Here is an 11,776-nt window from a genome sequence, read left to right as displayed (position 1 = left end):
TGGGATGAAATTGGACTCAAAATTATTAATAGATGCACGCAAAAATATCAATGTACTACATCAATTTTATACATGTAGCCTACTGTATTTTAGCTACAAACCACAAACAAATGCCTTTCAATTTTATTAGGGATTAAATGATTGTGTGGCGATTTGTACATATACAGACGTTTGCGAATAAAAAAATGTCTGTTCTGCATTAATATATCATAAATTGCTCATGCAAAAAGGACTCCATGCATATGTGGATCGGGTGACACGCGTGCATTAATTGAAATCTATTTCGAGTCGATCTTACTCGGTTCATTTGGATTTTGAGACTTCATTTTCGCAGTTTTCAGCATTTCACGTCCCACACACACAAAACTACTGACGAACAAGGCCCAGTGCAATTCATGAACGTTTCGTGTACACGATTTGAAAAATTTGCTAATGTGCGTCACTACACTGAAAGCAAATGCTATTCAATCGGTGTCTGTAGAGTTAAGATTTACATTAATGTGCAGCATTTAGTTCAAATAGTGACATATTTGTGAATACAAACGTTATAGTTTGTATTAAAATGATCATAATTTGTGCATTTACGGATTAAAATGTGCATTTGTGGATCAGGCAACGCGCGTGCATTCATTCACGTCTCTTCCGAGTCGATTCTATATGATTCATTTGAGACTTTAGTTCCGCTTTTTGAGCCTTGCCTAATCCACACACACACAGCTCGAGATCCATGCGCAGCTGAGACAAAGAAAAACAGCGACCACTAGATGGCACTACAGCCCCACTCACGTGCGCATTCAATTGAGTGCAGTTTATGGCTGCATCCGAAAACTTAGGCAGGTGACTTGCTGCCTCGCTGTCTTATCAGGCAATGACTTTGCAGGCAGCGTTTTTGCATGAAGGCACCTCAGGAAACTGATTTTGGACAGGCTTCTGAGGCAGTGTAATGGTTTAATGATCTACAGCAAAACATAGAGAGCTTTGGTGATAACTAAGTGAATATTTAATTACTGCAATATTGATTTCTCGCTAGAAATGACATCAAAAGTGGAAAACGTTGATCAGAAACATACATTTACACACAAACTGACCACTGACCGCAACTTTCAGACGCCATCTTTCTTTTGTTTGCTTAACTCTCACAGAATGTAACGCACAGGATTGTGGAATATCAAAGGCAGCAAAGGATACATCTATGCTGCCTTCAAAAATCGGCCAGATGAAGGCATCTCAAGAGACAGGAAGTGAAGCTAACGTTGAATCCGGACGTGCCTTGATGCCTCACGACCTTGAAATGCGTCCTCCGAAGTCAGCATTTTTCAGTTTTTGGATGCAGCCTATGAATGTTACATTGGGTTTTCATTGTTTCTTTTTGGTTTGGCTATTCTCCTCTGCTTGTAGAAATACAATAAAGACGTTTTATTGAACTTGTCCTACCTTAACTTGTCTTAAAATAAATAATAGCTTATATTAATTTGGCCAAACAAGAACTTTGTGACAATAACCAAGTTTTTTTTTTCTGTAAAAAACTAAAAACAAAAAAATATCTTTACATATATTTATCATGTCTGTGAATCCTGTGTTCACTTAGTGTTGCTTCATTTTTGTTCTCCTGTTAAAGACGACACGACAGAAAGCACAACGTTGTGTTGATATTGCGAGTGCACACAAATAAAAGTAAACCCTTTGCAGTTACGAATGATTGCTCTTTAGATCAATGATTACTCTTAAGAATATCATAAGAAATTCCTTGTGAGCAAACCACTACTTCAGTACTGGGACATTTTATGCTCATAAATGTATTTACTGAATTCAGTTGGACTCATCATCTGTACTCCCATTAATTTCCAGTTCATGGTATGCAAGAAGTTGAATGGATGATAAAACAGGCCTTAAAACAATTATTGCGTCTTCCATCTGCTTATGTTTAACTAAATTTAGAGCAGTTACTGGTGAACATGATATCACCAAGTGCAACATGTTCCTGGATCAACATCCTTGTTGATCCTGGAACAACGTTCCAAGCAAACAATCAGAATTGAGGGATAACTTTTCAGGAAATATCTCTCTTAGGCTTATAATCAGGGTTAGGTGAATCTGCACCCTTGTTTATCACCTATCATTTCATTTCAAAATTGCTTAAATCACCTTTCTTTCCCATTCTGACATTCAGTTTGGAGTTCAGGGGCCTGGGGCCCATTCTTCGTACGTTGCTTATTACATCCGAGATCAAATGACACATCCAAGATGATGTCATCGTGCTAATCATGATCCGGCTAATTGGGTTCTTCGAACACACCTGTTGTGTATGATTAGTGTCGCTGAATTGAGTTATCTGAGATAATTGCGCGTTTATGTGTTGGCTTAAAAGGGGATATGTATCGATACTCGAAACCATGATCAGCAGTGTAGCGATTGGCTGGTTGCAAGACGGCAATGTAATGACGTCATGTAATTTAAATGACACCTGACAAAAAACTTGACAAATTTCTGGACTTTTATAAGGAAACAGCAAAGCAAACAAAACTACATAAATGTTTTATTAGATACATGAAACAGATAATAGATCCATGTTTTTATTTTATTAGAATTTGTTTTCATGATTTATTTAGATTCGCGATTTATAATAGTTGTGCAGTCTTTACAATTTTATTTCGAAGTAGAAATTATCTATTCATTTCATTTAATATTTGGACAGATTTGTTATGTTACAGCATTAATGAAAGTTTCTTAAGGGTCAATATCATGTTATCTGCATCTCCTGCGCTCCATCAAGCCACTCTTATAATAGCAGACATCACTCAAAATAATGCACGACTCCATTATCTGTTTAGCATGTGTGTAAGACTCTAATACAATTATGAAGTAATAATTTTATGACAAATAATTATTTCAATGAGTAAAACTGGCTGTCTATAGTAGGCTGTTATGGACTACACAGCATTTTTATATTATTTTAAAATAATTTTTTTAATGATTATTATTTTAAATTATTGTCCCTGGATCAGTACGATACTCTTGTAATAAAGTAGTGGTGGTAGTAGACATATTTTGAGTGTGAGTTCTGGTTTAAAAGAAGCGATCTAATCATGTTTACATGAAATAAGCCTGCTCCCGATCAGGCTTAAAGGGGGGGTGAAATGCTATTTCATGCATACTGAGTTTTTTACACTGTTAAAGAGTTGGATTCCCATGCTTAACATGGACAAAGTTTCTAAAAGTTTTTAAGGATAATGCAGTCCCAACGAAAAAGGGTCATGATCGTGTGTTGGAACCGCAGGCGGTGAGTAAAACTGCTTCAAATATCTCTGTGTTGTTAACTTAGCTATCAGCGTGTAAGCACATCAAGTAAACAACATGCAATGTTGTCATCAAACTGCACTTTCCACATGTACAGCTTAAAAAAAAAAAAAAAAGACGACATAAAGTGGAACTTAGTCATTTTCCAAAACCGCTAAGCAAATATATACAGTTTCAGTACATACCACTATAGAGACGCCTTTGCTGATGCTGTTCTTGTTAAATTTCAGCCTCTGGATCTGTGTCATAGCTTCCAAACGCTCTCAACACAAAAGCCTACTGGCGCTCGTGATTCTTTAGCTCCGCCCACACGTCACGCCTCCAGTCGGTCGTGTTTTTCCGGGAAAAATCGGTACAGACTATCTTTCTCTTATAAATATAATAAAAATAAAGACTTTTTGGAGTTATGAAGGATGCAGTACTACTCTATAGGTACTCAAGATTAACAGGATATTGAGTGAAAACGAGCTTTTCACCCCCCCTTTAAGTTTACCTTCTTTAACTTTATAACTTGTGCAATGCAAACTTTTAATTTGTAATTATTGTTTATTGAACACAATTATATAAAAAAAACTAAAATTTATAATAATTAAATAATAAGTTACGAGTGTGTTGGCTTTAGACTTTAGACTGTGTGTCAAGTTCCCTCACTCTAGTGAAGTTCAACCCTGCAGTTTCCCCCACTTGAAAGGGTATGCTTGCTCTTGAAGGTTTGGACTGGATTTTACTCAATGACCAGGAATCAATTCTTTCTTTTCTTTCTTTTATTTGAAAGTTGCCATGGCCAAAAGCAGGTAAAAAACCTTAAACACAAACACAAGTAAATCAATAAAATATACAATAAGCCCAAGTAACCATAATAAAGCATCAAAACCTAGGATCAAACATTAAATTTAAACACAAATTAGTATTGAAAATAAATGGAAAGAAAAACCCCATATCTAGAGCACCCAAATAAATTGAAGACACTTTTAAAGCACTACTCAAATAATTCTACCCTTAAACTCTAACAGCTTTAATCTATAAAACCACAATTCCACACGTCCAGCTTCCTTAATCTTTACAACGCATTGTTTTTACTATACCTTAATAAATGTTAAATGTATAACACTTTAGCTTACAATCCAAACATGATTTCATAACATGTATACATACATTTGTCCTTAAGCATAATAACATGATGTACTTAAATGTTAAAATCCACCACACCGCACAAACGAATGCTCACCGACTCCTTCTTTGTAGAAACAAGCTTTAGTCCTGTAGTCTCACTTTTCAGGCCCAGTTTCTCCACACATCTTGCCAACCTCTGTGTGACTCTGATTCCCATAAAAGTGGATAAGACACATGGCATTGGTGTGAAAGACCCGGGTTCGAATCCACTGTGTGAGACCAATGTGTCCCTGAGCAAGACACTTAACCCCTAGTTGCTCCAGAGGCGTGCGACCATATATAGCAATTGTAAGTCGCTTTGGATAAAAGCATCAGCTAAATGAATAAATGTAAATGTAATTAACTATCTGCGGCTGGGTAGCACACCCAGCACCAAAACCACCCAGGCAGAAAGGGTGTGGTCTGCAGCTCAGCTCAACACTGTGGAATAGGATTAATAAAATTTGAGTTTAGGAGCTGGAACAACATGTTGAACACAGACTTCCGGTTGGACACCTTTACCATTAAACGAAATGGTAAACCTTCCTTGGACTATTACTTTCATAGTTACGCGTCTTCAAACTTATTCCTTAAGAAAATGTAATGGAGAGTGAAACTCGAAAACAACACTGTAAGTTATTTCTACTTCTTGCCATTAAGGTATTAAGGTTTATTAAGGTAATAGAATTAAAATATTAAAATATATTTTAAGTAATTTGGTCAGCCATATTTTTTATAAATCACTGACAAAAAATGATTTATACAACACTGTAAGTTATTTCTACTTCTTGCCATTCATTTATTAAGGTAATAGAATTAAAATATTAAAATATATTTTAAGTAATTTGGTCAGCCATATTATTTATAAATCACTGACAAAAATTTATATTGTCCACCTATCATTTTAAAACTACAGAATGACATGCCTTTAGAGCTGCTTTAACCTTTAAATATCCTACACAATGAAGATCAAGGGCATAGAATTCTATTAAGGACGTTAGAGACACGCCCCTTCTAATATTTAGCAACTACTGCATTTTCCCGAGCAATAATTATTTTCTGTAATGTGCAACACAAACTCTTGGTTCAGTTTTTTAATCTTAAAAATACAGAAAAACACTTCAGCACTTTCAGCAAATCAGAGAAGTCATGTAACTAATTAATATTCATGAGCCAATGCTTCACATAGGAATAGTAAAATCTTAACTCAGAAATGTGGTCAACCATATAGCTTTCTCTGTTTCAGTTTTATCACGTGCTAGAAAGTCTAAGGCCTTCTCAAGCCGAAGGGCAAACTCATCTAATCTGCGGCCTATTATGCATCAAACTAAGACTGCTGTAACGACACAAAGCACTGCCATCAGGTTAGCATCTTTAAATATTCGCTCACTAAAAAATAAATCAATGACTTTATAACCACAAACAATCTGGATTTTATGTTTCTAATTGAAACATGGCTAGAAGTCTTTACTTTCATGAGTGTCTGCAGGAGAGGTGGAGGCATAGCTGCTCTATTTAAAGATATCTATCAATGCAAGCAAGTTGCATTTGGTCAGTACTTGTCTTTTGAATATCTAGGGATTGTGCTGAAAGGTGTTCCATGCATTCTGTTTATTATTATTTACAGGCCTCCAAAATACTCTTCAGCCTTTGTTGAAGAGGTCACAAAAATGTTATCAATGTTTTCCTCAGAGTTTGACTGTTTTGCTATTTCAGGGGATTTTATTATTCACATAGATAATGCAGAAAACAAAACTACAAAATAAATGATAATGATTCTAAACACTTTTGACCTGATTCAGCATGTGCATAGACCCACACACAAAGGTGGACACACTCTGGATCTAATCATCAGCAGGGGTCTAAACATTTCATCCATTGTTATTAAGGACATAGCGCTATCTGATCACTTCTGTATTTTCTTTGATATATTTATCTCTGCTACCACTGAATCTAGATCTGTCTCTGTCATAAGGAGATGCATAAACGAGAACAGTAGTGTACTATTTATGGAGGCTATATTTTTAACACCAAGCATTTCCGCAGACTCTGTTGATATTCTCAAAAGTTAAGAATGTTATTGTGATATTGCTCCAATGATAGTCAGTAAGAAAACAAACAGACAGAAATCAGTTTGAAGAAGATCAACAGCAGTTCAGACTATGAAAAGACAATGCAGAAAAGCTGAACGGATGTGGCAGAAGACAAAACTTGAAATTCACTCTATAGCATCTTTAAAGACAGCCTTCATGCTTTTAATGTGAAACTAGCCACAGCTAGACAGAATTTCTTCTCAAACCTTATAACCAGTAACTTAACACTCATACTCTTTTTGCCATTGTTGAGAGAGTGACAAAACCCCTGTGGCGAGTGGGGCGGGCCGAGAGGCGTGGGAACGAGGAGTGAGGCCAGGTGTAGTGATTGGAAATGAGCTGCACCTGCGCCCCACCGCCGGTATCGAGTCCCACATAGGAGATGGAAGGATATAAAACTGGAGCGACTATAGTGAAGGACGAGAGAGGACCAGGCCTGGGACATTATTTTATGTTTTGGTTTTAATTTATGCGCACCAGTCGTCCGTGAGGGGCTGGTGCGCTGTTTTGTGTTTATTTTGAATATTAAAGTTTCATTTAGGATTGTGCGCCGGTTCCCGCCTCCTTCTTCCCGATGATTATGGAGTTTTTATCATTACATATATCAAGAGGGTTTTGGTGATCATAGGAAATTAGGGTACTGATTCCTTGAGCACCCACACACATACATACCATAGCACTGAAACATACAGGAAAGACAGCAGAGGACAGGAGCGACGGGAAACCAACAACCACAATGGCACCATCTTTTTTCAGCACCCTGAAAAAAGATCCACGAATGCATCATACTATTATACAATGCATCATATTATTTGTAATATTTAGGTAAAACTGCACAAATTCTCTAGACTAGCAATAAAAATGCAAATGGGCCATAAAACGGAGACAAAGAAAGTTTCTCCTGCTCAAAATTCATGCCTCTGATTGGGCATTCCACCCAAAAGGTGGATGTGAATAGAAACTGTTAAAAGTCATTATCTTTGGAAAATCTGTGCTCAGAAACCCTTGCTTTTTGAGACAAACACTCTCCAAGACTCCTTAAAACTCTCCTCTTGAGTTTTACTTTCTGGCAGTTTTTATCTTCAAAATAACTTTGTCTAACTGCTGTGGACTTTCCTATCCTCAGAAGAACCAGAGAAAAATCTCCAGCTTACTTATAAAATAATTCACCAAGAACCTTCGTTATCTAACGCATCAGGACTCTTGTTCAGCAACAAAGCCAATGCATTTAACTATTTAATTTGTATTGTATTTTATTTTATACTTTATTGTATTTTATCATTGTTTTGTACAGCACTTTGGTCAGTGTAAGCTGAATTTAAATGTGCTCTATAAATAAAACTTTACTTGTCAGCTCAGACAGATCCATCAGATTTTCACTCTCAACAGGAGTGAGCCTAGGGTCGGCAGGTTTTGATGGAGGATATGAAAAATTCCCAGTACAGGTCTTGTTGTTAAACGGAAAAAGTTGAGTCTGTGATATTATGGCTAACATAACTGCAATCTCTCTGTACCAGAGGAGGCTCAAGCCACTCCACTGACAAACTTTGCTGCCACTCTCCATTACAGAACTGTGCAAGGGCCCTTCATCAGGGAGGAGAGCTGCAATCTGCCCTGCTTGAAAAACATAATCAGAGCATTTCTTGTGTGCATCTAGCGAGACCATGAAAGTTCTGCTTAAATTCTGGTGGGTATTGAACACGACTTCCCCACAATTGTTATACTACTCCAAGGCCATCCCAACAATGACGAGAACCACATCAGGATAAGCCCCAGAAAATTGGAGCGTACCATGCTTGGCCACTGAGGCACCAAGCACATGCTACACACTGGGTTAAGTGTGGAATGATAGAACTGCTGGCAGCACATATAAACACACACTTGGGTGGTAGAGGGCCAACCTAACGTGGCCCAACCACAACACTACGGACAGTGCGTATGACCATAAACACCCACATGCCATAGAACAATAGTGAGTAATGCTCAACTTTTCATGATAATTTTTATTAGCTATTTAACTTATTCAACTTGATATTTATTTTAACTTGAGCTAAAAACTTTTATGCCTTTTCTTCTTCAACAAGAGTCACCACCACAGTGGGTTTTCTTGTGAATGTGGCATGTTGGTGTTCTGACAGCATGGTGAAGAGTTGAAGAACAAAGGGATTGACTCATGCGACTGCATTCACATGCTGTTGGCAGGTAGTCCCACACACGTCATCATGCCTCATTGGCCTTACAGGCATGACTATAGTTGTCTTCAGCAGATGACGCAAGAGCGTGATATCCCCTAGTCATGTGTTGTACAGAGTGAGCCCCCTGAATGGGAACTAAACATGTTTCCTCACTGTATGTTTTAGCCTAGAATTTTTGCTTCAAAATTATGTTTGCAAAAATTATAATAATCCTGCCTATTCATTCATATAAAACATTTTATTGGTTTACATTTCATAAGAGACTTTTTGTGTGGTAAGGCCATGTACAGGGAGGCATGAATAATCTTGAATAAAGGTTTTGGACTTTGACCACCATCAAATGTCTTTATGTGGCATTTTGAGTGCCTTTCAGTACACCCAGTAATTTATATGTGTGTAACTGATCTCAGTTACTGGATGAATATGAAGAAATGCCACAGGCCAATAAAATATATTGCTTATGAAAACATATAAATATATATTACCAAAGGACAAAGGTGTAATGTTTAATTAAACATTATTTAAACTATTCGCAAGTTGGTCAATAGTTTGTCAAAGAGGAATAGTAAAGTACAGAGATGCAGAGATATACAAAATAATAAATTTAGACAATGCAGATTAGGCAATTATTTTTAACAAACTCATAGCTTTGTTGAATCACTGATTGTCTCTATTTTGCTTGTCTTCCAGACGTCTTCAAGATTAACAGAAAAATGTCGTCCGGGTTTACACACTCCAGTTCCAACTCGTTTTTACCTGAATGATGTATTGACATCTTTTGTCTGTAGCACTCACCATTTTACAACCCAAACGACAACAGCTTGAAAGACAAAAACATCTACATGATGGAAGACTCTAATATGAGACTGAAGGAGTGGATGCCGAGTTGCCAGATCCTTCATACTGATATTATATTATATTTTTACATGATTTCTTGTTTGACTATTAATCAAGTTATAGCAAGAGTGAAATGTGTAACCTTATGTGTGCTGTATTTCTTTTCCTCAAGATTAATGTCCACATATTATGTGTGTGTATCCACCCATAATGATAAGACACTTGCCAGGTGCTAGAAAGCCTTGAATTTTAGAGAATTTTAGAATTTTTAAGTTCTCTGTGTACGTGTGTTAGTATCTGTCTGTACAGGGAGAAGCTCAGACAGTCCCAGGACAAACGATCAACTGCCAGTGTCCAGCGTATCAGATCTACGTCTTTGGAGAGTTTTATCTAGGTTTTGGAACCAATCAGAATTTTGTTGACTCATGTATTGACGCAATTAGTATCCTCTGTCAGGGTATAACTGTGGTTGATTTTGTATTGTACTGGGGGCGGCCTGCGAACTCCTTCGAGAGTGTTGAAGCTGACCTCTGCTGATGAAATTGCAAACTATTTTCTTCAAGTAAAATTATTATTATTAATTGATCTCATCTCTGACTCCTGGTCTTCATTGCGACATATCTGGTCCTTGGGTCTTAACTGTAAATTCCCCTACAGTTAATGGTGGAGGATCGGCGGGCAATAGTTCTTTGGTGACATCCCTGATCAATCATCAAACCAAGGTAGGAAAGATTTTAGATTTAATATTATTGGTTAGGGACTGTCTGTAAGTGGAGGGGGTCGAGAGAAGGAGGAACGATAGACTCACTCAGACGTGAGGGGGTAGACACCAGCTCCAGGGTGGAGTAAGGTAAATTGGTGTCACAATATACCTGTAAATAAGTAACCTTGTGAGTATAAGGGGTACCAGTACACATCGGTAGGTCTTGATATAAGATATTTAGAGATGTGTACAGTTACAGAGGGAACAGGTGCACACCTATAGGTCTTAGAGAGAGACGTAAAAATTTTATAGGTGTGCACAGTCCAGGGGGGGGACAAAAACGCATTCTTAACAGGCATGTGAACCCGTAAAGGGCAGTGCTGGGTCAAGCACCGAGGGACAAGGGACACATAGAGCCGTAAATAGGCAGTGCTGGGTCAAGCACAGAAAGCCGAAAAGCACGAGAGGCCATAAAGGGCAGTGCATTTACGGCCAGGGAAGCCAAAGTAGGGGTATGGGAAATCCCGGGAAGAATGTAAGACGCTAGACGGGAGTTCTAGTCGTATCTCGCTCTTCCAACTCTCGATCACCCACCATTACAGACGGGGGCGCCCCGAGCTTAGAAATAGGCCAGGTCAGTGGTTAGGGAACAGAGTATCCAAAATTAGTGTTTAAAAATAAATAGTGATAATTCATATGTGCACCTATAAAAAAATATAAGGATATATGCAAAGGGAAAGTATTGATTGATCTGGGATGCCTCAGGAACAACCCCAAAAGAGCTAAAATGTAGTTTTCATGACCCTGATTTGATTGGACCAGTATATGGAAATTCTGGAATATACTTTGCAGTTTCATCACGCAGAAGTCAAGTGCTGTTGGTAAGATCGCCGCCTCAATATGTTTTTGGTTTATGATAGAAATATGACTGACAAATTAGGTAACCTGGTAAGCCCTGATAGAAATAATGAAACAGAAGAGAGCAAATGCTGTAAACAGTTTGGCTCTGAAGCTCTGACTTTAAAAATATTCTCTGAATTCATTGAAAGAATGGTCAGTCTGAGCTTTGATTCTGATTGGAAAGTTAAAACAAAAAAATGTATTGGCTTTAAACAAAGACAGAACCAGAGAAATAAACATTTATAAATGTATGTGCCGATTTGTTAAAAATAATCCCAGAAGTAACTGAGTGATGATTTAATCTGATTTTCTGTGCATAGAAGGTTCAGATGACAAAGAATGATATCATAAGATCTGTTCCAGTTCTTATATAATTGTTGAAAGTTCTGACAAGGCATACTGAACAGAATTCTGGGTTAGTGAAAAAAAAAAAAAAAAAAAAAAAAACTGAAGGCACACAAATTGGCAGTGGCATTTTGGAAAAACTTAGAAGCTTATGTTTTGCTTTAAAAGATAAAATTGCTTTGACTACAATGAAGCCATTGTTTTATCTCATGCTGGCCCCCACCATGATTCTGGCTTAAGCTGTAAAAGTACCA

Source organism: Carassius auratus, chromosome 9, assembly GCF_003368295.1.
Source record: "Carassius auratus strain Wakin chromosome 9, ASM336829v1, whole genome shotgun sequence".
In the NCBI taxonomy this organism is placed as follows: Eukaryota; Metazoa; Chordata; class Actinopteri; order Cypriniformes; family Cyprinidae; genus Carassius; species Carassius auratus.
The sequence above is the reverse complement of the archived record's forward strand: the minus strand, read 5'-3'. Positions refer to the sequence as shown.